The sequence below is a fragment of the Lepisosteus oculatus genome, chromosome 14 (assembly GCF_040954835.1).
Source record: "Lepisosteus oculatus isolate fLepOcu1 chromosome 14, fLepOcu1.hap2, whole genome shotgun sequence".
In the NCBI taxonomy this organism is placed as follows: domain Eukaryota; kingdom Metazoa; phylum Chordata; class Actinopteri; order Semionotiformes; family Lepisosteidae; genus Lepisosteus; species Lepisosteus oculatus.
The window spans coordinates 47,558,243-47,583,522 of NC_090709.1; the positions used below are offsets into that span (position 1 = coordinate 47,558,243).

Consider the following 25,280-nt stretch of genomic DNA (forward strand, 5'->3'; position numbering starts at 1 on the left):
TAGCATGAACCCCTGACGATTTTCTTGATACGTTTTATGTGCTCGTTTGTATTGTATGTATTTTTGTTGTTCAAATTAAAAGTAAAAGACACAACTTTCCGGATGCGGCTGCTGTAAAAATAAAATGACATCAAGGGTGCTGTACGCAGAGGTCTGAAACCTGCTCCACAGAAGATCTTTATCCAGAGGTGTTAAAGAAGTCAAGATCTCGCCATGAGAGGGGAAGCATCTCAGAAAAAGCAGGTGCAGTCGGTTCCACTGTCATAACGCCACTAATTCGGGCGACAAGAGCAAAACCCACCTGGCTTCCTCCGGGCAAGTAATGAGACAAAGAAACAGCACACAGCGGGTAGTGTGGCTGAGCGGTCTAAGGCACTGGAGTAAAGCTCCAGTCTCTTCTGGGGGCGTGGGTTTGAATCCCACTGCTGCCAGGTGCTTCTGTCGAGACCCCCTTTCAGCTGGCTTCAGACGAAAGGGAGGGAACTGCTTTTTGGCAGTCTCTCGAGAAACTAAGCAAAGTGTTTAAAGATACTTTCTCAGCTTGACATCAAGGCACAAAACAAAAACCTTCTTACGTCCTCTCAACCCAAAAGCGCTTTGTCACTTTTTGCATTATGCAGGGAACGACGTCTGCCCAGATCACTTTTGTGTCAATGCAAATCGTAGTGTGCCCTCCGTTTTAATGTTGGCTGTGCTGGCGTGCTGCTTCTGTCTGTGAAACTTGAATGTTCTGCTTCTTCACACCAAATCATCGGCGGGGGTTGAGCTTGTTAAATCTTTGCGCATAGCGCTCCTTTGGAAGTACTTTGTCCAAGTTCAAAAGCGATCGTGGGATTTACTTCATGCGTGCCAAAAAGCATGCCTCGCACGACAGATTTAAATGGGGAATGGAGCCTGCTTCTTGCTGTTTTTCCTGTGGTTGCAGTTACAAAGTTGATCGTGCTTTCACATTCTGTTAACAGTATTCACTGGCTGAGCTTTATCAGTTGGTTCGTAAAGGAATCTCTGCTTCGGTTCCAGAAAAGTCATCTGTGGTGTGTTTTTTTCCGTGCCCATGGCAGTCTTTTAAAGCTGGTAGTAGTGGCGGCGAAGTTAATTTTTTATCCTCTTTAAAAGAATAAGGACGGGCTGGGGCGAACTCCATTTACCACTCTTTCAGCTAACCGCCGAACTCCCGAACTGATTACACTGCAGAGCCACAGGCGCCTCGCTTTTCTCCATTCTCTGGGTCAGGGTGAAAAAAAACTTGCTGGTATTAGCTGGCCTGCTGGGAGCACCTCTTCTTCACTGATAAGCAAGATTTGTGTTTCATCTTTCTCAAGCTGTATAGATTTCTTTCAAAACAAGTTGTTCCAGAAAGGAAACGAACACTTGCATTCACCTGAATTAAAAGGCATGGGATTTGCCCGTAAGGATAAATTCTGTACAGTAAGACAGGAAGAAAGGCACCACTGGGAATCGGACCCAGGATCTCCTGTTTACTAGACAGGCGCTTTAGCCAACTAAGCCACGGCGCCGGCAAAGTGCTGTCCTTTGACAGCCACATGGACACGTCTCAACTGCTCTGAGACATCTGCATTCGGTGTGCACCGAGCCTGCTCGCCTTGCAAGTTTCCTCATTTACATGCGATAGCTCCACCACTAAGAGAAAGGATGAGAAATGGCTTTTATCTGGCACTTTTCATGTCAGAGGATCTCAATCTGCTTTCCGTGTACAAGAGGATGTCCAACTCATGTAGCTAAAGACGTAGACGACAGTGCTCCACTGAAATCTTGATCTCACAACCCTCGGCATGACTCCGCTGTGTTCTGCTTTAGACAAAGGGGGGAAAAGACTTCTTTCATCACACGTTTTGCACTGTTTACGGTGTTTGCAGTGCTCTTTCTTAAATGAAAACCAGGAATCGGCACCATATGAGGTGAGACTAGATAATATTGGAACAAGTAGCCTCGCCATTCCATGCGTGACGTGAGCAAAGTGTAATTCCTGTCTTTATAGTGTGCTTGTTAGAGACATAGCTGGCACCCAGAGCGCTTTAAATCCGGGAGTCAGCAGCCCAAGACAAGAGAGTTTCCTTCGTCTATGTTTTTTGCGTGAAGGGGGAAACCACGCGTGTGCTGCAAACGATCTTAGTATCGAAGTGCCGTCCCACATAACCGATCCGAACAATCTGCTTTACAGAGGAGCACTGCCGGAGCTTATCGTTGGCAAACTGAAGACCAGGCTGACCTCTTCTGTGACTCTTGAACACTGAGTCTCAAGGTTGTGAATTCAAGCTCCACGCTGGCGGGAAATTCCATAGGTAATGATCACATTTTCTTGCATGCTAATCAAAAGAAATATTAAGAAACTTTTCCCGATACCAGTTTTTTACAAAAGTAAAGGCACACGGCACATGTGTGCCACATCACGTCCGAGTTTAGTGACAACTACCTCAGAGATTGTAAACTGGGTAGTTTCAGATCAGATCACTTTTTTTATCAAAGGTTCAAGCAAACCCGAATACTTTTGCAAGAGACATTTCAGAATCCCAGTCAAATCCAGTAAGATTGCTGGATCCTTTGAATTCGACTGAACTATAGCACAGATCTGCAGTCCACCATTAGAATACTGTGGGTGTGTTGTATAAGCCATACCACCCAAAATAGTTCTAAAACAGGAGAAGCATCCTCGTTTAGGAATGTGGTATAAAGTGAAATGGTCTGGGAAGAGTCCTACGTTTGAACAGTTCAAAATAGACGTCAAGGGGTATTTACGGACTCTTTCGAAATGTAAGAACAAGCTGTGCGGACCTTATCTTTATTTACCTTGTGTGATCGTTTTTCATAAAGTGTAATTGTATTATAGCATGTGCCCCTGACGATTTTCTTGATACGTTATATGTGCTCTTGTTTGTATTGTATGTAGTTTTGTTGTTCAAATAAAACGTAAAAGACACAACTTTCCGGATGCGGCTGCTGTAAAAATAAAATGACATCAAGGGTGCTGTACGCAGAGGTCTGAAACCTGCTCCACAGAAGATCTTTATCCAGAGGTGTTAAAGAAGTCGAGATCTCGCCATGAGAGGGGAAGCATCTCAGAAAAAGCAGGTGCAGTCGGTTCCACGGTCATAACGCCACTAAGTCGGGCGACAAGAGCAAAACCCACCCGGCTTCCTCCGGGCAAGTAATGAGACAAAGAGACAGTGCACAGCGGGTAGCGTGGTCGAGCGGTCTAAGGCGCTGGATTAAGGCTCCAGTCTCTTCGGGGGTGTGGGTTCGAATCCCACCGCAACCAGGTGCTTCTGTCGAGACCCCCTTTCAGCTGGCTTCAGACGAAAGGGAGGGAACTGCTTTTTGGCAGTCTCTCGAGAAACTAAGCAAAGTGTTTAAAGATACTTTCTCAGCTTGACATCAAGGCACAAAACAAAAACCTTCTTGCGTCCTCTCAACCCAAAAGCGCTTTGTCACTTTTTGCGTTATGCCGGGAACGATGTCTGCCCAGATCACTTTTGTGTCAATGCAAATCGTAGTGTGCCCTCCGTTTTAATGTTGGCTGTGCTGGCGTGCTGCTCCTGTCTGTGAAACTTGAATGTTCTGCTTCTTCACACCAAATCGTCTGCGGGGGTTGAGCTTGTTAAATCTTTGCGCATAGCGCTCCTTTGGAAGTACTTTGTCCAAGTTCAAAAGCAATCGTGGGATTTACTTCATGCGTGCAAAAAGCATGCCTCGCACGACAGATTTAAATGGGGAATGGAGCCTGCTTCTTGCTGTTTTTCCTGTGGTTGCAGTTACAAAGTTGATCGTGCTTTCACATTCTGTTAACAGTATTCACTGGCTGAGCTTTATCAGTTGGTTCGTAAAGGAATCTCTGCTTCGGCTCCAGAAAAGTCATCTGTAGTGTGTTTTTTTCCGTGCCCATAGCAGTCTTTTAAAGCTGGTAGTAATGGCGGCGAAGTTAATTTTTTATCCTCTTTAAAAGAATAAGGACGGGCTGGGGCGAGCTCCATTTACCACTCTTTCAGCTAACCGCCGAACTCGCGAACTGATTACACTGCAGAGCCACAGGCGCCTCGTTTTTCTCCATTCTCTGGGTTAGGGTGAAAAAAAACTTTGCTGGTATTAGCTGGCCTGCTGGGAGTACCTCTTCTTCACTGATAAGCAAGATTTGTGTTTCATCTTTCGCAAGCTGTATAGATTTCTTTCAAAACAAGTTGTTACAGAAAGGAAACGGACACTTGCATTCACCTGAATTAAAAGGCATGGGATTTGCCCATAAGGATAAATTCTGTACAGTAAGACAGGAAGAAAGGCACCGCTGGGAATCGGACCAAGGATCTCCTGTTTACTAGACAGGCGCTTTAGCCAACTAAGCCACGGCGCCAGCAAAGTGCTGTCCTTTGACAGCCACTTGGACACGTCTCTACTGCTCTGAGACATCTGCGTTCGGTGTGCACCGAGCCTGCTCGCCTTGCAAGTTGCCTCATTTACATGCGATAGTTCCACCACTAAGAGAAAGGATGAGAAATGGCTTTTATCTGTCACTTTTCATGTCAGAGGATCTCAATCTGCTTTCCCTGTACAAGAGGACTTCCAACTCATGTAGCTAAAGACGTAGACGACAGTGTTCCACTGAAATCTTGATCTCACAACCCTCGGCATGACTCCGCTGTGTTCCGCTTTAGACAAAGGGGGGAAAAGACTTCTTTCATCACACGTTTTGCACTGTTTACGGTGTTTGCAGTGCTCTTTCTTAAATGAAAACCAGGAATCGGCACCATATGAGGTGAGACTAGATAATATTGGAACAAGTAGCCTCGCCATTCCATGCGTGACGTGAGCAAAGTGTAATTCCTGTCTTTATAGTGTGCTTGTTAGAGACATAGCTGGCACCCAGAGCGCTTTAAATCCGGGAGTCAGCAGCCCAAGACAAGAGAGTTTCCTTCGTCTATGTTTTTTGCGTGAAGGGGGAACATGCGTGTGCTGCAAACGATCTTAGTTTCGAAGTGCCGTCCCACATAACCGATCCGAACAATCTGCTTTACAGAGGAGCACTGCCGGAGCTTATCGTTGGCAAACTGAAGACCAGGCTGACCTCTTCTGTGACTCTTGAACACTGAGTCTCAAGGTTGTGAATTCAAGCTCCACGCTGGCGGGAAATTCCATAGGTAATGATCACATTTTCTTGCATGCTTCTGTAGGGTTTGGGCATTTACTTGGACAATTATTAATTGTAGCAGTAAATCACAAAATTGATTCTTTTGATGGCTTTAGAATCCAACCATGCAATATAACTCAAACAACGCACACACACAGGTACTAATACACGAGGATACATTTATTAATACATAGAATATGCATATAAACAGATCTTATCGAGAGGGTTATCAGAATACAAAAGATATATATTCAGTCAGTTACAAAGAGTTACATATATCAAGAGGACATACATTCAGTATATCATTCATTTAGACCGTTTCGTAATTGAACTTGGTTATAACTTCTACATTAGATACTCAAAACAAGTACATAACTCTTGTTGGGATAACAATTGAATTCTCGAGCAGTAATGCAGTGAAGTTGAATACTCATCCAATCTCTGGGGATTCAGATCTCCTGCGGGCACAAAGAAACAGTTGCAGGCTGTTGCTGTCCAATCTGCGCTCTCTGGCTCGGTGCCAGGCTGTGCTGTGCGGCTTGTGACGGTGCGCTGCTGATGCTCTCTGAATACTGGCTAGTTAGTTTTGGCTGAAACTAGCGAAGTTTGTGCACAGGAGAAAAGATGACTGTGAGTCCCAGCAGGTCAGGAAGAAGACCAGTTCGTTCCTGATGAAGCGCTAGTTCTGAATAGTAATTCAGCTGTCCACAGTTCTGACCTTTTCACCAGGCCTGCTGCTGGTGCTAACCTCGGGTGGATCCTCTGGTTACTCTCTGGCAACCTCCGCTCTCGACTCTTAGAACAAAGGAAAGTTCTGGCACTCGGACACACTGGCCGTTCCGTGGTTGTCCGGGCTGAGTCTCAGGATGGTCAGGAGGCGCGCTGCGAGAATGTCCTGCCCTTGGGAGCCTTCTGCTCCTGGGCCGTCCTGCCCTGGAATTCTCCTTTGAATTCCCTTTAGAAAAGTCCACAGAATTCTACACTTAAGGCTCTCTGTGTTGCCTGTTTTTACCTGGAAGAACTTCAGCTCGTTGATTGGCTGAAAGTTCCATGGGCATCAGAGTCCCACGTGGGTTACTCGGCCCTACCAGTCCCTGATTGGTTGATCAAGGTGAGATATGAGTCACTTACTCCTGACACTTAGGAATGCAATCCAGATGTCCATCTGGCACTCCCTAGACAGATAGGCGCCAATGGATGCCTATTGATCATGATAGCCAGGCTTAGCTAAGTGCACCCCCCTTTGGGAGCTGTCCCTTATCAAAAGAAAACATCTTTAAATCAGCCTGCATGAATAGCTTCTCTGTGGCTGCACCACAGAGATGAACAGAGAGATGAAGCCTCATTTGGGAAAGCACTGAAACACTTAATTCTGTCTTATTAACAAGCATTGCCGCTACACTGGGATAGGACATTCCACACTGGAGTATTATTATTGAGAGACAGGATCACTGTCTGTTCCCCAGGCTGGGGCAGGAGATCCCACACTGTATCATTATTATTGAGAGACAGGCTCACTGTCTCTTCCTAAGGCTGGGAAAGGAGGTCTCACGCTGTATTATTATTATTATTATTATTGAGAGACAGGTTCACCGTCTGTTCCTCAGGCTGGGACAGGAGATCACACACTGTATTACTATTTCTGAGAGACAGGCTCACTGTCTGTTCTTCAGGCTGGGGCAGGAGATCACATTGTATTATTATTTTTGAGAGACAAGCTCACTGTTCCTCAGGCTGGAACAGGAGATGACACACTGTATTATTATTATTGAGAGACAGCCTCAGTGCCCCCCAGGCTGGGTCAGGAGATCACACACTGATCTATTATTATTGAGAGACAAGCACACTTTTTGTTCCTCAGACTGGGACAGGACATCCCACACTGGATTATTATTATTGAGAGACAGGATCACTGTCTGTTCCTCAGGCTAAGAAAGGAGCTCACACACTGGATTATTATTATTGAGAGATAGGTTTACTCTCTGTTCCCCAGGCTGGGACAGGAGATCACACACTGTATTATTAATATTGAGAGGCAGGCTCACTGTCTCTTCCTCAGGCTGGGACAGGAGGTAACACACTGTATTATTATTATTACTGAGATACAGGCTCACTGTCTGTTCCTCAGACTGGGACACGAGATCACACACTGTATTTTTATTATTGAGAGACAAGCTCACTTTTCCTCAGGCTGGGACTGGAGATCACACACTGTTCTATTATTAGTGAGAGACATGCTCACTGTTTGTTCCCCAGACTGGGACAGGACATTCCACACTGGATTATTATTATTGAGAGATAGGTTTACTGTCTGTTCCCCAGGCTGGGACAGGAGATCACACACTGTATTATTATTATTGAGAGACAGGTTCACTGTCTGTTCCTCAGGCTGGGACAGGAGATCACACACTGTATTATTATTATTGAGAGACAAGCTCACTGTTCCTCAGGCTGGGACAGGAGATCACATTGTATTATTATTATTGACAGATAAACTCACTGTTCCTCACTGTTGTTATTATTGAGAGTCTGGCTCCCTGTTCCCCAAGCTGGGACAGGAGGTCACACACTGTATTATTATTATTATTGAGAGACAGGCTCGCTGTCTGTTCCTCAGGCTGGGACAGGAGATCACACACTGTACTATTATTATTGAGAGACAGGCTCAGTGTTTGTTCCTCAGGCTGGGACTGGAGATCACACACTGTTCTATTATTATTGAGAAACAGGCTCGCTGTCTGCTCCTCAGGCTGAGACAGGAGATCACACACTGTATTATTATTATTGAGAGACAGGGTCACTGTCTGTTCTTCAGGCTGGGATAGGAGATCACGCACTGTATTATTATAATTGAGAGACAGGCTCGGTGTCTGTCCCTCATGCTGGGAGAGGAGATCACACACTGTATTATTATTATTGAGAGACAGGTTCGGTGTCTGCTCCTCAGGCTGGGACAGGAGATCACACACTGTTGTAGTGTGCTCTCACGAGGCACCAGTTCTGTAGGGGTTTGTGCATTTACTGGGACAATTATTAATTGTGGCAGTTAATCACAAAATTGATTCTTTTAATGGTCTCAGAATCCAACCATGCGAGATAACTCAAACAACGCACACACAGGTACTAATACACGAGGATACATTCATTAATATATATAATATGCATGTAAACCAAACAGATCTTATCGTAAGGGTTATCAGAATACAAAAGATATATATTCATTCAGTTACAAAGAGTTACACATATCAAGAGGACATACGTTCGGTATATCATTCATTTAGACCGTTTCGTAATTTAACTTGGTTACAACTTCTGCATTAGATACTCAAAACAAGTACATAACTCTTAGGAATTACATTGATATCAACTGGTTGGGATAACAATAGAATTCTGGAGCAGTAATGCAGTGAAGTTGAATACTCTTCCGATCTCTGGGGATTCAGATCTCCTGCGGGCACAAAGAAACAGTTGCAGGCTGTTGCTGTCCAATCCACACTCTCTGGCTCCGTGCCAGGCTGTGCTGTGCGGCTTGTGACGGTGCGCTGCTGATGCTCTCTGAATACTGGCTAGTTAGTTTTGGCTGAAACTAGCGAAGTTTGTGCACAGGAGAAAAGATGACTGTGAGTCCCAGCAGGTCAGGAAGAAGACCAGTTCGTTCCTGATGAAGCGCTAGTTCTGAATAGTAATTCAGCTGTCCACAGTTCTGACCTTTTCACCAGGCCTGCTGCTGGTGCTAACCTCGGGTGGATCCTCTGGTTACTCTCTGGCAACCTCCGCTCTCGACTCTTAGAACAAAGGAAAGTTCTGGCACTCGGACACACTGGCCGTTCCGTGGTGGTCCAGGCTGAGTCTCAGGATGGTCAGGAGGCGCGCTGCGAGAATGTTCTGCCCTTGGGAGCCTTTCTGCTCCTGGGCCGTCCCGCCCTGGAATTATCTCACAGCCCTGGAATTCTCCTTTGAATTCCCTTTAGAATAGTCTTGGAGCTCTGTGTTGCCTGTTTTTACCTGGAGGAACTTCAGCTCGTTCATTGGATGAAAGTTTCATGGGCATCAGAGACCCACGTGGGTTACTCTGCCCTACCAGTCCCTGATTGGTTGATCAAGGTGAGATATGAGTCACTTACTCCTGACACTTAGGAATGCAGTCCAGATGTCCATCTGGCACTCCCTAGACAGATAGGCGCCAATGGATGCCCATTGATCATGATAGCCAGGCTTAGCTAAATGCATCCCCATTTGGGAGCTGTCCCTTATCAAAAGAAAACATCTTTAAATCAGCCTGCCTGAATAGCTTCTCTGTGGCTGCACCACAGAGATGAAGAGAGAGATGGGGCCTCATTTGGGAAAGCACAGCAACACTTAATTCTGTCTTATTGACAAGCATTGCCGCTACAATTAGTAGGAAGTAAGATCCAATGTTTTGAAAATGTAATATGTTTTAAAGGATTAAAGGGAAAAGAAATACTTTATATAAACTAATTCAACTGAGCTCCTCTAAAAAATATAGCCTGAAGAATTGCCAAAGCACAATGTATCAATTTGGGTGACACTGGGGAAAAAGGATCACAACATTGAAAACCACTAGGCTTATTTTCAACAGCAAAATTTGTGCTTGATAATATTTGACAAAAAAAGGAATATTACACCCACGGAAATCAATATTTACCACTAGGGTAGAATGCAGCATAGAACAGTTGGATAGAAGGTTAGTGTAACTCTATAGTGCATCACAGAGGTCAGTCTCTTCCCCCTCATTATTCAGGCTGACTTGTTCACAGTGAACTGTCCTCCAGCGATAGTCAGCTGTAACCACTGACGCAGACATGATTTTAATACTCTGACAGCATCTTGGCTGATTTGGTTAAAGTTTTTTTCCTATTAAACAGGAGATTCTGCGCTCAAATCCCACCAGTGTCTTTCTTCCTGTCTTGTCTTACAAAATGTTTCACTATGGATGATTACATGCAGCTTGATTTTGTTTAATGCAAGTTTTCATTCCCTTTCTGATGGCTCTCTACAGTAATTTTTAAAAGTACTAATCGGGATGGATTACTGTACATATCCTCAGTTAAGGGGAATATATAAGTAGTGACTATCCAAATTGCATTTTTGTGTGAAACGCATTTCAGAAAATCGAAAACCAATTTTCAAAACTCACAATAACAAGACAAAGGCAAAACATAAGTTCACTTGCACTTTATGCATATTTACCACAACCTTGCCTTCTGATCATAAAAAGTCTTAATTTTAATATAGCAGTTTTAAATGGGACATTCAGAACATGGCATATGAGAATATATGGTTAACCGAGGATGAGCAAAGGATGATCGCACTTTCTGCTTATTGCTATGAACCTACCCCTGGTTATAAAAATGTCTCAAAATTCTGACACTGAGGTGTGAGACACAATGTAACAGGCTATCATATTCCCGAAATACAAGAAATTTTACTGTAGCGTTTTATAAATTTGACCCTGTGAACATTGCATGTCCCTCCTTCCTCATTACCAAAACATCTCAATGTCCCGACGCTATGTACATTTGTAATTACGACACTTCATTGTTTCATTTATGAGTTGTGACATGAACATGGCATGTTAAAGTATATAGAAAATCTAGATCAGAAAAGGCTAAATACAATTCCTAGTGATTTATCATTTTCTTACTTTCTAAATTAAAAAAATATTTTTTCAGTGATTATGACACTTCAGTATGACATAAAATATGCTTCAATGACAGAATAAATAATAATAATAAATAATCATGGAAAAAATACCCAAAGTGGACATTCATAGTTGTGATTATAGAATGTTAGATATCGGGTGGGTAGCTGCGTCAGCATGCGTAGGCTGCAAAGGAACAAGTAAAGGACTATTCCTGGTGAAAAGAGAAGAAAAGAATCACAATGTTTCGGCTGTGGAGCCTTCCAGGCTTCCCCTGCATGGGCGAATGTGAAGAAGATCCTTAGTAAGTCATTGAAGAAAACCGAGAAGAGGTTGGAGTGGCCTCTGTCCTTCATCAACGATCCAGTCAGGCAGTACTCCTCTGTAAAGCGCCGTTCGTTCACATCGATTGGCTTTTTTTTGCCTTCATTCGTGCGAGTAGTAAAAGCAGACGCCCCTATTCTGCCGTGACCCAGATTCGAACCGGGGTTGTTGCGGCCACAACGCAAAGTACTGACCACTATACGATCACAGCGAGTTACCGAGACACACGCGGCAGGGCGGAAAGGGCTGTGCTCTCTTCGTGTGACATAATTCGGAAAAGTCCTGACGTTGCATTTTAACTGAGCCCCAGTATACATCGACCCTTCGTCACTCTGAGTGACAACTCTCTTGCGTGTTTTCTCATATTTATGTAGTTTGCTTGCATGATGCCGGGAACAGCATGGTTGTTCGCTGCCATATAGTCTAGCGGTTAGGGTTCCTGGTTTTCACCCAGGCGGTTCGACTCGGTTTTGCCTCCTGCTTTCCAAAAGATCAGCACCGTGTACGAAAGAGCCGCATTAAAACTACTCGAACGTGCAAAACGTGCGAGAAGAGGGGGCGCTTGTTTCCAACCGAAACTTCTCGCGTGTGAGACGAGCTGATCATCGCTGTGGGAGGGTTACTCTGGTAGACAGGGCTGACCTTCGGTAACTCGCTGTGATCGTATAGTGGTCAGTACTTTGCGTTGTGGCCGCAACAACCCCGGTTCGAATCCGGGTCACGGCAGAATAGGGGCGTCTGCTTTTACTACTCGCACGAATGAAGGCAAAAAAAAGCCAATCGACGTGAACGAACGGCGCTTTACAGAGGAGTACTGCCTGACTGGATCGTTGATGAACGACAGAGGCCACTCCGACCTCTTCTCGGTTTTCTTCAATGACTTACTAAGGATCTTCTTCACATTCGCCCATGCAGGGGAAGTCAGTTACACCAAAGCAAACGCAGGAAAGTGCATTTCAAGCAGAGACCAGGAGGGACTTGTTTACACCGAGAGTGGGCGGAGAATGGAACAATGCGCCCAGCCCTGTTGCTGGAGCCGATTCTTGATGAGCTCTTGGGCTCACTAAGAGGCCCCCGCTGGATGCTAATCTTTCTGTTGTTCTTGCAGGTCCTGCGCTGCTTTTGAGCCGACAGAGCTCGACCTGGTCTGTCGGCACAGCCCAATTGCAAATGATCGGCTCCGCGTACAGAAGGAACGTGCGTTTGGTACAAGAGTGCACGAAGGCACCGGAAATACATTGGGAACAAATGACCGGTCGCTCAAGACCTCTGTGAAGTACAGGAGCGTGCAAAACGAGGCTGTTTCCGCCCGGTCTCGAACCGGGGACCTTTCGCGTGTTAGGTGAACGTGATAGCCGCTACACTACGGAAACCTGTAGGGACTGCTGCTGGTGTCTCGCTTGCGTTTCGGGCTGAGAAAGGGACGCGTCACTTTAGGCAGGTGGCGCTGGAGAGAGGAACAAAGGGCGCGATGAAACAAAATGCCGAAACCCGGGATCGAACCAGGGACCTTTAGATCTTCAGTCTAACGCTCTCCCAACTGAGCTATTTCGGCAGTGCGCAAAGACCACAGCCACCTGCTCCAGCCTTCCTGTGTTGTGGCATGAGCGCACCAAGAGTAGCGGGAGAGTGTTGCAGGAACGTCACTCAGAAGGAAAGCCACCCAGCTGCGCCCTCTGAGCTCTGTCCAGCGCATCTTCCTCGCATGGACTCCTGCCTGCGACGGGCAGGAAACAATTAGCAAGAACAGAACGACACCCCATGGGTGTCTCATGACCGCACCTTAGGTTGTGACACGTGCAGGTGTGAGGGGTTGCCGGGCTACTTTGGAGCAGAGCTTGGGCGGAGGGGGGGCGGGAAAGCAGACAAAGAGGTGACACCTCAAGGTCTGCACGATCACAGCTCTCCGCCGCCCCAGGCTTCCGCTCGATAAGCTACTGGACACACCCGCCCCTCCTCACACAGACCGTGGAAAAGCCCCCGAGTGGGAGGGCTCTCTCTTCCTCCCAGGAGCTCTTGGACACGACGCACAGACAGGGCGCGGGGAGCCGCCGCCTGCAAACACGGCTCCAGGCAGGACTCCGTTCCGCAGGAGCCGCAGAGCAGAGGAGATGAGGGCATCTTAGCTCCTGTGCAGAGACCTGAGCTGTTGTTGCTGCGGATGCTGTCTTTTCTGCACTCGGGGTAGGAGTGAATGTTGAGTTGCACTTAGAAATGAAGCAGAGCACTTCAACGGCACGGGTGTGTGTGTGTGTGCGCCCTGGTGATTCTGGGAGACAGATCGAACCTGGGCTAAAAGAGAGGGGGCTTAGCCCTCTTCCATTTGCTAGTTCAAAGTTGTACAACCCCTTTGTATCTGCTAGGCGGCGCAGTCGTCGTGCACAAAGAACACTTTGAAAAGCGTCAAAGGCAAGTCATTCCGAGTTGGTCGTTTGTGTTTTCCGTTCAGACGCGAAATGCTGACATGATCTCTCGGCTCCTCGGTTGTCATTTCTGCTCCGTAAAGGAATCACAGCACGCGTCGGCTTCCAGCACGGTGGGTCGGGACACGATGCCGGGGGTCGGAGAGAGCGATGTCTTCCTCGTTAGTATAGGACCTGTCACCTGTCCCCACCTGTCACGCGGGAGACTGGGGTACATCAGGACGCGCCTTGAAGTGAAAGCAGGATGCGCTGTGACATGCACTGTGCAGATCCCGCCACACTAAGAGGTGGGTCCAGTGGGTCTGTTCGATCACAGCGCTAGGCGAATCCCCAATCCCCTTTTGTGCCTGGCGACAAAAGATGTCTGTTTCCGCCCGGTTTCGAACCGGGGACCTTTCGCGTGTGAGGCGAACGTGATAACCACTACACTACGGAAACGGTGGTAAGACGTGCCCAGCGGCCCAGTGCTGAGCTTGGCCAATGCGATTCAGCTGCTTCCAGTGCCTTTATTGGAGTGCGCTGATGGACCGTGCTCTCTCTCCAGAGACCAGCACGCCTGTCATGGACGGAGCAGGAAAGGCGGCGCCACATTCTACAGCCCTCTCCACGCAATCGACGAAATCGGGCTACTGAAGTGGAGAAAATCGCCTCTCCAGAAAGTGCAAATATCATCTTGGAGACTATAAATCCTATTGCCGAAGGTCAGCCCTGTCTACCAGAGTAACCTTCCCACAGCGATGATCAGCTCGTCTCACACGCGAGAAGTTTCGGTTGGAAACAAGCGCCCCCTCTTCTCACACGTTTTGCACGTTCGAGTAGTTTTAATGCGGCTCTTTCGTACACGGTGCTGATCTTTTGGAAAGCAGGAGGCAAAACCGAGTCGAACCGCCTGGGTGAAAACCAGGAACCCTAACCGCTAGACCATATGGGAGCACACAACCCTGCTGTTCCGGGCATCATGCAAGCAAACTACATAAATATGAGAACACGCAAGAGAGTTGTCACTCAGAGTGTCGAAGGGTCGATGTATACTGGGGCTCAGTTGAAATGCAACGTCAGGACTTTTCCGAATTCTGTCACACGAAGAGAGCACAGCCTTTTCCGCCCTGCTCCATGTGTATCGGTAACTTGCCGTGATCGTATAGTGGTCAGTACTTTGCGTTGTGGCCGCAACAACCCCGGTTTGAATCCGGGTCACGGCAGAATAGGGGCGTCTGCTTTTACTACTTGCACGAATGAAAGCAAGAAAAAGCCAATCGATGTGAACGAACGTCGCTTTACAGAGGAGTACTGCCTGACTGATCGTTGATGAACGACAGAGGCCACTCCGACCTCTTCTCGGTTTTCTTCAATGACTTACTAAGGATCTTCTTCACATTCGCCCATGCAGGGGAAGCCACTTACACCAAAGCAAACGCAGGAAAGTGCATTTCAAGCAGAGACCAGGAGGGACTTGTTTACACCGAGAGTGGGCGGAGAATGGAACAATGCGCCCAGCCCTGTTGCTGGAGCCGATTCTTGATGAGATCTTGGGCTCACTAAGAGGCCCCCGCTGGATGCTAATCTTTCTCTTGTACTTGCAGGTCCTGCGCTGCTTTTGAGCCGACAGAGCTCGTCCTGGTCTGTCGGCACAGCCCAATTGCAAATGATCGGCTCCGGTTACAGAAGAAACGTGCGTTTGGTACTGTTGTAACAGAAGGAATAAGGTTCTTGATCCCAAGATGAAGTAAAACAGATGAGTTTATTGCATGCAAGGAACAATAAAGCTGAAGTCTTGTTTCCCGCACGAAACAACAAAACCGAAGTATTGTTCGATGTGCCGGTACAAACTTTTAGGTTATATAGTCCTTGCTTGCTGCTTCAGACGTCATTCAATGTTATGGTAAGGGGGGGAGGGTCATGGTATTTGGCCAGTTAAGAGGCCCAAATGGTCAGTTTAAGATTATGCCCCCAGGGGGTTCCTTGTTCGCATCTGGAATCCTTATCAGTTAACCCCCTTTCCTGCCATAAACCCCTGTTGCTTAGAAGTCTAATTTTCAGGCAGAACTGACTTAAGTTAACCCTTTTTACATCTTATCTCTTACTTCATTCCCCCCTTATAAAATATGGCATACGTCAGGACTGCCTATTTTTACACATACAATGTCAGGGCAGATCTTTCCTTTTTAGATGTACAGGCATGCATTACCATGACATTGTGTGTTCCACAGTTACAACAAGATGTTATTGATGTTTTTGTACAAGTGATAGTTACAATTATACATATAAAACAACCCTAATCCTACAAATACATAAAGTCCTACTCCAGGACCCAAACGCAGACCTCAGCCATGTGGAGATCTATCGTCAGGATCTTGGAACAGCAATACTGACCCAACTCCGATTATAATTTTTTGGCTTATAGATATGCCAACACCCGGAATGTGTTGATACCATATCCCCAGAAATGCTCCTCAGGCCTAACAAGCACACTGTTGGTCTTAGGAAACATCAGACACAGAAACGGTAACAACATCCTTCTTTCTGTTCACTCAGTCTCTGGTGCCGTGGGTCGGTGAAAGTGCGATACGCGGATCCAGCGATCTCATCCTGTCACTCAGATGGCACAGTCAGTAGTTGGTGGCTCTTGATATGGTCCCTCCCAGCAGGATTGCAACGTCTGGCAGGGTATCTCTTCTTCACCTACACCCACTCGCCAGGTATCCGGTCGTGTCTCCCCTCTACTGGAGGTCCCCAAGCGTCCGGCACGTGTTCACGAGCCCTGTGCACTGCTTCAGTTAACAAACCTAAAATACTTTAATAGAGAGTTAGTTAATTCATCAGTGCGTTAGCCAAACTTGGCCTCCAGGGAGTTTCTTTGGCTGCCCGTGATGATCTCAAATGGGCTCAGTCTCACAGTTCTGTTTGCTCCAGCCCGCAAACCGCACAGGACTGCAGGTAGAGCATCTACCCACGGTGTTCCTTCAGTTGATATTTCCTTAGTTGGTCTTTCAGACTGTGGGTGATGGGGGCAATGTGACTTCTAACTTACCCCTAGTGAGGCAATTACAGCCTGGCACACCTTCCCAGTGTAGTATGCCCCTAGATCAGTATCCAAGGGGAAGGGCAGTCCGTACCACGGGATCATCTTTGTCATACACTTGGGTATGTGCCAGCCCACATCCCATCATTATACAACCCCACATTTTTACACATTTGTTCTAACCACTATTAAACATCTATTAAAGCCCTCAACCTGAATTCTCCCCTTTCCCCAATAGAGGTTTCACAGGGGTCTCAGACTCCCGCTCTCCCAGTGCCGCTCGTCTGGCATCTGCATCTGCATGGTTGTTACCTTGAGTTACTGGAATTCTTTATTTATTGTGTTATTTACACCTTACTCAAGCTGCTTCTGTCGGCAGCTGTAAAACTACAAATCAGTTCAGAGACAAGCCCAGTATTCTTAACTGGAGTCCCTGCCGTTGTGAGAGAATCCTATTTCTCCATAGCCATCCAGAATTGTGGCCTACATGCAACAAATACATACATTATATACATATACAGTAACCCTTTGTCCACACTTACATATAAAGGAATGGTTGATCCATCTGAGGAAACCCCAGTCTCAGCACCTGTAAGAGAGCTTGTTTCAAATTATTACAGGCAGCTTTTGCTGCTGGAACCAAGGCAATCTTGTCCTTGTACTGCACTCCCCCCTTAAGCAGATCTGTTAAAAGTTGTGCTCACCCCGTAAAAACATTGCACCCTGGCCCTGTTAAAATTCCACAATGCTCGACACAAAAGGGCCTTATTATAACTGCTTAATATTAGACACTCTAAAGCTGAAGCAACTCAGACTTGTGGGTTTCCTCGTCAGGGGAAGCACTCAGAATACCATCAACATACTGAGTGATCACAGTCAGTTGAAGCCACGTGATACCCTGTTCTGGATAGTCATTCTTTGTAATGCATAATATTCCAACCCAATAGATCTGGGATAAAACCACCCATTAAAATCTGGTACTCGGTAAGTAAAACTTGCTGCCCCAATACTCCTGTGGCTTCCTGCCATCTCCCCATATACATTACTCTATAGCACACTGTTGAACAGAGGAGTGAAACAAGCATGACAGTAGTGCTCCAGTATCCCCTAACAGAGAAACCAACACTCCATTAACAATACATTTTTATCCACTGGACTGGGACAGACTTAGGGAGGCTACAAGGGATTTACAGGATCTAATCGTTAGGTAAACAGATCTTCTCACAAGATGTTATTCTCCCCAGTCTCGATTCTAAACCTACAGCGTTTCAGCATGTCTGGTTTCGAGACATTCGAAAAAATCCAAATTGTTTCCACTATTGCAACTAATTGTATAAAAATACAAAAACTGTTTATCTAACTACTTTTACGTCCACCTGTACTGTACTTATACGTTTCAGACGCTCTTATATTTTCCAATCTCCTTACAGATGCAGCCATTCAAAGTGCGCGGTACAGACACGTACCGGAGGTAATTGGCTACAGCGTCGTGCATCGTGACGCGCGATGACGCAAAATACCGCGGTGCGTGATTGGTTGACCGACAGGGGCACTCGTGGTCCGTTGGTCTGTCGTAGAAAGACTTACTGTAAACGTCTTTACTGTGCCCGTTGTAGATATTGAATTTTACCACTGAAGGGAAATCTTAGTAGCTGAGCATAAAAAGAATAGGAGCATACTGTAACGCGTGTGAAGGCCATAAACGATATTAATTTTGGAACATAAACATACAGTATATAGCTGGTCTTGGTACTTTAAAGAAAAAAATACACACCAGTATTCCATTTCTCCCTAAACATTGTAAGCTTCGAAGTCTTTAACTAACGTGATACCGGAGTCAACAAGCATACTTTTAGAATTTGATTAAAAGGGAATATAATATGGAATCGCGTATCTCAAGAATTTAATAACGGTATGATTATATCCATGTACTGCGACAGGGCTCTGTAGGGCTGTTTCGCCTGCCTGTTCATGCGAGCTGTCTTGTAGCCTACTGGTCTAGGTGCATGACTACCAACTGGCAGGTTGTGTGTTCAAATCCAGCTGGTGCTGGACTCCTCATTTTTATTTATTTATTTTTTAATCGCGTAACATAAACATATTACCGTATGCAAACTGTACTGTATACAGTATGTATATGTATATTTAATGTCTTAACTGTGCCCATTTAAGTATTGAATATTCATATCTAATTTTACCACTGAAGGGAAATCTTAGTAGCTGAGCATAAAAAGAATAGGAGCATACTGTAACGCGTGTGAAGGCCATAAACTATATTAATTTTGGAACATAAACATACAGTATATGGCTGGTCTCGGTACTTTAAAGAAAAAAATACACACCAGTATTCCATTTCTCCCTAAACATTGTAAGCTTCGAAGTCTTTAACTAACGTGATACCGTAGTCAACAAGCATACTTTTAGAATTTTATTAAAAGGTAATATAATATGGAATCGAGTATCTCAAGAAATTAATAACAATATAATTAAATTCATGTTGCAAAAGAACTGCAACGGACATAAACACTTCCTTGCTTTTAACAGAGCGTTCCATAATTTCTAACTACGAAAATGCCAGGTGAAAGGATTTGTAAACATATTTTGTTAAAGCAAGTCAGTTTTTTCCGCAACACATAAAAGACATTTTTCCAAGAAAGTTTAGCCTTTGTCACTAATGAAACCACTAAATAAAGACATAAATATAGAAATCTTAAGATTTGTTTTATTTAATGTTGGTAGCAGGATGAACTGTCAGAGTGTATGTTTTGTTGCAGAGTTGCTGCAAGATGTTAACAGTGAAAAAGGTATTTAGAAATGAGTTATTTCAAGATGAAAAAGAAAACATACACGAAACATGGTTTCATTATGACCAGAATCGGTCTTGAGATATTTTTAACTTGATTTACAGTATTTGAAAGGTATGTCTTAACACCGATACTACAGTGCTTAAGTACTGCTCACGTATATGTTTCTAGGTTTATATTATGCATTTCATACGGTCAAATTACTTTTGAGCAACTAATAAGAAGCGCGAAACGGTATGTGTTTTAGTTTCGTTTTGTGCGGGGACTCTGCTTTTAACAATGTCCCCGTGGATTGATTAGAGATATCAAGTACATACAAGTCATTTTTTAAATGTTGTATTTCGTCTTGAAAAAATGTTACGTGTACATCATCTATCAACAATTACACAGGTTCTGTTTCCATATTGCGGATTTTGGTTACGTAATATTATTTTCTAGATTTCACGTTGTGAATATATGATTTGGGCAAACAGAGCCGCAAAGAAGTTAATTATTGGTTGTTGTTTTTTTTTTTGCAGTTTTATCTAGAACAAGCGATGCTTAAACCTTTGTCTGATTCTTGTGAAACTATCCACACGACAGTTACAGTACCTAGGAGTTGACTTCAGTGATGTCACTGATGGGATGTTTCAAAAATCCATCCTCTGTAAAACGTCTTCTCTAGTTGTCCTGCATATGTATTCGCTAATGAAGCTGTGTGTTCTGAGCCTGGATCTCTACATTTCTGTATGAACCAGCTTAGAGGGCTAAAGACAGCTTGTGTTTAAATTGAGTGTAAGGCAATTTATGCTTCTAAAGTCATGGTCAGCATTTCTTTTTGTACTGTGCTGTAAACTTGTTCTGTGCCAAGTCACATTATTTTATAGCGTTTTTATAGCGTTATCAAATCCAGTGGCGCTGTGTGTTAGTTTCCTGACTCCCATGTCACATGGTCTGTGATTGAAACCTGTAAAACTGGTTTAATTCGTCACAGCCAGCACTCTTCAGGTGTGAGGGTCTTCTGCTCAGAATGAAACGCTAAAATGTTTGTGTATATTCTAATGGTAGTGGGGGCAGGGTGTGTGGGAACAGGTTTGGTTGAAATTGCATTGGAGATCTATGTTCTTCACACCTGAAACATTTTCTCTGAAAGCATTTTCTTCGCAGTTTAACCGATCTTGTTACAGAATGTTACAGTTTACTATTATTATCCATATTAATTTTAAGTGCTTAATGTAAAATCTTGTAAAAATATATTTTCATTGTTCCAATATACATTAAGTCTGACTATCATATAATAAGTTAAATACAAAACTAAAGAAAAAATAGGGTTAAATATAATTCAAAATATTTTGCTAACAATGTTAACTGTTTATGAATAATAAAATGTATTAACTAAGGAGTAGGATGGCACAGTTGTTAGTATGTTTTTTGTTTTGTTTTTTTTTCATAAATACAACAGTAGTACCTGATGTCTCAGTGGCTTTCAAAATTAAATTATGCATTCAAACCTGTGAACTAGAAAGATAACTAAGATATCCATCCATTATATTCCATAATATCCATAAAATATATCGTGCTGAAATATGTGTGACACAGTGGTGGCCTGACACGGTGAGGTGCCCTGGCAGCTGTATGATGCAGTGGTGGTCGGGTATGTAGAGGTGTTGTGCGAGGCATGCTTTTTGCACGCATGCAGTAAATCCCATGATCGCTTTTGAACTTGGACAAAGTACTTCCAAAGGAGCGCTATGCGCAAAGATTTAACAAGCTCAACCCCCCCCGATGATTTGGTGTGAAGAAGCAGAACATTCAAGTTTCACAGACAGAAGCAGCACGCCAGCACAGCCAACATTAAAACGGAGGGCACACTACGATTTGCATTGACACAAAAGTGATCTGGGCAGACGTCGTTCCCTGCATAACGCAAAAAGTGGCAAAGCGCTTTTGGGTTGAGAGGACGCAAGAAGGTTTTTGTTTTGTGCCTTGATGTCAAGCTGAGAAAGTATCTTTAAACACTTTGCTTAGTTTCTCGAGAGACTGCCAAAAAGCAGTTCCCTCCCTTTCGTCTGAAGCCAGCTGAAAGGGGGTCTCGACAGAAGCACCTGGCAGCAGTGGGATTCGAACCCACGCCCCCAAAGAGACTGGAGCCTTAATCCAGCACCTTAGACCGCTCGGCCACACTACCCGCTGTGTGTTGTCTCTTTGTCTCATTACTTGCCCGGAGGAAGCCGGGTGGGTTTTGCTCTTGTCGCCCGACTTAGTGGCGTTATGACCGTGGAACCGACTGCACCTGCTTTTTCTGAGATGCTTCCCCTCTCATGGCGAGATCTCGACTTCTTTAACACCTCTGGATAAAGATCTTCTGTGGAGCAGGTTTCAGACCTCTGCGTACAGCACCCTTGATGTCATTTTATTTTTACAGCAGCCGCATCCGGAAAGTTGTGTCTTTTACGTTTTATTTGAACAACAAAACTACATACAATACAAACAAGAGCACATATAACGTATCAAGAAAATCGTCAGGGGCACATGCTATAATACAATTACACTTTATGAAAAACGATTACACAAGGTAAATAAAGATAAGGTCCGCACAGCTTGTTCTTACATTTCGAAAGAGTCCGTAAATACCCCTTGACGTCTATTTTGAACTGTTCAAATGTAGGACTCTTCCAAGACCATTTCACTTTATACCACATTCCTAAACGAGGATGCTTCTCCTGTTTTAGAACTATTTTGGGCGGTATGGCTTATACAGCACACCCACAGTATTCTAATGGTGGACTGCAGATCTGTGCTATAGTTCAGTCGAATTCAAAGGATCCAGCAATCGTACTGGATTTGACTGGGATTCTGAAATGTCTCTTGCAAAAGTATTCGGGTTTGCTTGAACCTTTGATACAAAAAGTGATCTGATCTGAAACTACCCAGCTTACAATCTCTGAGGTAGTTGTCACTAAACTCTGACGTGATGTGGCACACATGTGCCATGTGCCTTTACTTTTGTAAAAAACTGGTATCGGGAAAAGTTTCTTAATATTTCTTTTGATTAGCATGCAAGAAAATGTGATCATTACCTATGGAATTTCCCGCCAGCGTGGAGCTTGAATTCACAACCTTGAGACTCAGTGTTCAAGAGTCACAGAAGAGGTCAGCCTGGTCTTCAGTTTGCCAACGATAAGCTCCGGCAGTGCTCCTCTGTAAAGCAGATTGTTCGGATCGGTTATGTGGGACGGCACTTCGATACTAAGATCGTTTGCAGCACACGCATGGTTTCCCCCATCACGCAAAAAACATAGACGAAGGAAGCTCTATTGTCTTGGGCTGCTGACTCCCGGATTTAAAGCGCTCTGGGTGCCAGCTAAGTCTCTAACAAGCACACTATAAAGACAGGAATTACACTTTGCGCACGTCACGCATGGAATGGCGAGGCTACTTGATCCAATATTATCTAGTCTCACCTCATATGGTGCCGATTCCTGGTTTTCATTTAAGAAAGAGCACTGCGAACACCGTAAACAGTGCAAAACGTGTGATGAAAGAAGTCTTTTCCCCCCTTTGTCTAAAGCAGAACACAGCGGAGTCATGCCGAGGGTTGTGAGATCAAGATTTCAGTGGAGCACTGTCGTCTACGTCTTTAGCTACATGAGTTGGACATCCTCTTGTACACGGAAAGCAGATTGAGATCCTCTGACATGAAAAGTGCCAGATAAAAGCCATTTCTCATCCTTTCTCTTAGTGGTGGAGCTATCGCATGTAAATGAGGAAACTTGCAAGGCGAGCAGGCTCGGTGCACACCGAATGCAGATGTCTCAGAGCAGTTGAGACGTGTCCATGTGGCTGTCAAAGGACAGCACTTTGCCGGCGCCGTGGCTTAGTTGGCTAAAGCGCCTGTCTAGTAAACAGGAGATCCTGGGTCCGATTCCCAGCGGTGCCTTTCTTCCTGTCTTACTGTACAGAATTTATCCTTACGGGCAAATCCCATGCCTTTTAATTCAGGTGAATGCAAGTGTTCGTTTCCTTTCTGGAACAACTTGTTTTGAAAGAAATCTATACAGCTTGAGAAAGATGAAACACAAATCTTGCTTATCAGTGAAGAAGAGGTGCTCCCAGCAGGCCAGCTAATACCAGCAAGTTTTTTTTCACCCTGACCCAGAGAATGGAGAAAAGCGAGGCGCCTGTGGCTCTGCAGTGTAATCAGTTCGGGAGTTCGGCGGTTAGCTGAAAGAGTGGTAAATGGAGCTCGCCCCAGCCCGTCCTTATTCTTTTAAAGAGGATAAAAAATTAACTTCGCCGCCACTACTACCAGCTTTAAAAGACTGCCATGGGCACGGAAAAAAACACACCACAGATGACTTTTCTGGAACCGAAGCAGAGATTCCTTTACGAACCAACTGATAAAGCTCAGCCAGTGAATACTGTTAACAGAATGTGAAAGCACGATCAACTTTGTAACTGCAACCACAGGAAAAACAGCAAGAAGCAGGCTCCATTCCCCATTTAAATCTGTCGTGCGAGGCATGCTTTTTGGCACGCATGAAGTAAATCCCACGATCGCTTTTGAACTTGGACAAAGTACTTCCAAAGGAGCGCTATGCGCAAAGATTTAACAAGCTCAACCCCCGCCGACGATTTGGTGTGAAGAAGCAGAACATTCAAGTTTCACAGACAGAAGCAGCACGCCAGCACAGCCAACATTAAAACGGAGGGCACACTACGATTTGCATTGACACAAAAGTGATCTGGGCAGACGTCGTTCCCTGCATAACGCAAAAAGTGGCAAAGCGCTTTTGGGTTGAGAGGACGCAAGAAGGTTTTTGTTTTGTGCCTTGATGTCAAGCTGAGAAAGTATCTTTAAACACTTTGCTTAGTTTCTCGAGAGACTGCCAAAAAGCAGTTCCCTCCCTTTCGTCTGAAGCCAGCTGAAAGGGGGTCTCGACAGAAGCACCTGGCAGCGGTGGGATCCGAACCCACGCCCCCGAAGAGAATGGAGCCTTAATCCAGCGCCTTAGACCGCTCGGCCACGCTACCCACTGTGTGTTGTTTCTTTGTCTCATTACTTGCCCGGAGGAAGCCGGGTGGGTTTTGCTCTTGTCGCCCGACTTAGTGGCGTTATGACCGTGGAACCGACTGCACCTGCTTTTTCTGAGATGCTTCCCCTCTCATGGCGAGATCTCGACTTCTTTAACACCTCTGGATAAAGATCTTCTGTGGAGCAGGTTTCAGACCTCTGCGTACAGCACCCTTGATGTCATTTTATTTTTACAGCAGCCGCATCCGGAAAGTTGTGTCTTTTACGTTTTATTTGAACAACAAAACTACATACAATACAAACAAGAGCACATATAACGTATCAAGAAAATCGTCAGGGGCACATGCTATAATACAATTACACTTTATGAAAAACGATTACACAAGGTAAATAAAGATAAGGTCCGCACAGCTTGTTCTTACATTTCGAAAGAGTCCGTAAATACCCCTTGACGTCTATTTTGAACTGTTCAAACGTAGGACTCTTCCCAGACCATTTCACTTTATACCACATTCCTAAACGAGGATGCTTCTCCTGTTTTAGAACTATTTTGGGCGGTATGGCTTATACAGCACACCCACAGTATTCTAATGGTGGACTGCAGATCTGTGCTATAGTTCAGTCGAATTCAAAGGATCCAGCAATCGTACTGGATTTGACTGGGATTCTGAAATGTCTCTTGCAAAAGTATTCGGGTTTGCTTGAACCTTTGATACAAAAAGTGATCTGATCTGAAACTACCCAGCTTACAATCTCTGAGGTAGTTGTCACTAAACTCGGACGTGATGTGGCACACATGTGCCGTGTGCCTTTACTTTTGTAAAAAACTGGTATCGGGAAAAGTTTCTTAATATTTCTTTTGATTAGCATGCAAGAAAATGTGATCATTACCTA

General features: G+C 44.9%; 10 non-coding genes across 10 annotated transcripts; 4 read left to right on the forward strand and 6 right to left on the reverse strand.

Moving 5' to 3' along the window:
• Nucleotides 1-1,443: 1,443 nt before the first annotated feature.
• On the reverse strand, nucleotides 1,444-1,517 carry trnat-agu (transfer RNA threonine (anticodon AGU)). Its single transcript has one exon. It is a non-coding gene; the product is annotated as a tRNA-Thr (tRNA).
• Nucleotides 1,518-3,195: 1,678 nt separating this feature from the next.
• On the forward strand, nucleotides 3,196-3,277 carry trnal-aag (transfer RNA leucine (anticodon AAG)). Its single transcript has one exon. It is a non-coding gene; the product is annotated as a tRNA-Leu (tRNA).
• Nucleotides 3,278-11,777: 8,500 nt separating this feature from the next.
• Nucleotides 11,778-11,849, forward strand: trnah-gug (transfer RNA histidin (anticodon GUG)). The gene has a single exon. It is a non-coding gene; the product is annotated as a tRNA-His (tRNA).
• A 574-nt stretch (nucleotides 11,850-12,423) lies between these two features.
• On the reverse strand, nucleotides 12,424-12,496 carry trnav-aac (transfer RNA valine (anticodon AAC)). Its single transcript has one exon. It is a non-coding gene; the product is annotated as a tRNA-Val (tRNA).
• A 109-nt stretch (nucleotides 12,497-12,605) lies between these two features.
• trnaf-gaa (transfer RNA phenylalanine (anticodon GAA)) lies at nucleotides 12,606-12,678 on the reverse strand. The gene has a single exon. It is a non-coding gene; the product is annotated as a tRNA-Phe (tRNA).
• Nucleotides 12,679-13,911: 1,233 nt separating this feature from the next.
• Nucleotides 13,912-13,984, reverse strand: trnav-cac (transfer RNA valine (anticodon CAC)). The gene has a single exon. It is a non-coding gene; the product is annotated as a tRNA-Val (tRNA).
• Nucleotides 13,985-14,676: 692 nt separating this feature from the next.
• Nucleotides 14,677-14,748, forward strand: trnah-gug (transfer RNA histidin (anticodon GUG)). The gene has a single exon. It is a non-coding gene; the product is annotated as a tRNA-His (tRNA).
• A 6,709-nt stretch (nucleotides 14,749-21,457) lies between these two features.
• On the reverse strand, nucleotides 21,458-21,539 carry trnal-aag (transfer RNA leucine (anticodon AAG)). Its single transcript has one exon. It is a non-coding gene; the product is annotated as a tRNA-Leu (tRNA).
• Nucleotides 21,540-23,217: 1,678 nt separating this feature from the next.
• trnat-agu (transfer RNA threonine (anticodon AGU)) lies at nucleotides 23,218-23,291 on the forward strand. The gene has a single exon. It is a non-coding gene; the product is annotated as a tRNA-Thr (tRNA).
• A 1,012-nt stretch (nucleotides 23,292-24,303) lies between these two features.
• trnal-aag (transfer RNA leucine (anticodon AAG)) lies at nucleotides 24,304-24,385 on the reverse strand. The gene has a single exon. It is a non-coding gene; the product is annotated as a tRNA-Leu (tRNA).
• Nucleotides 24,386-25,280: the final 895 nt, after the last annotated feature.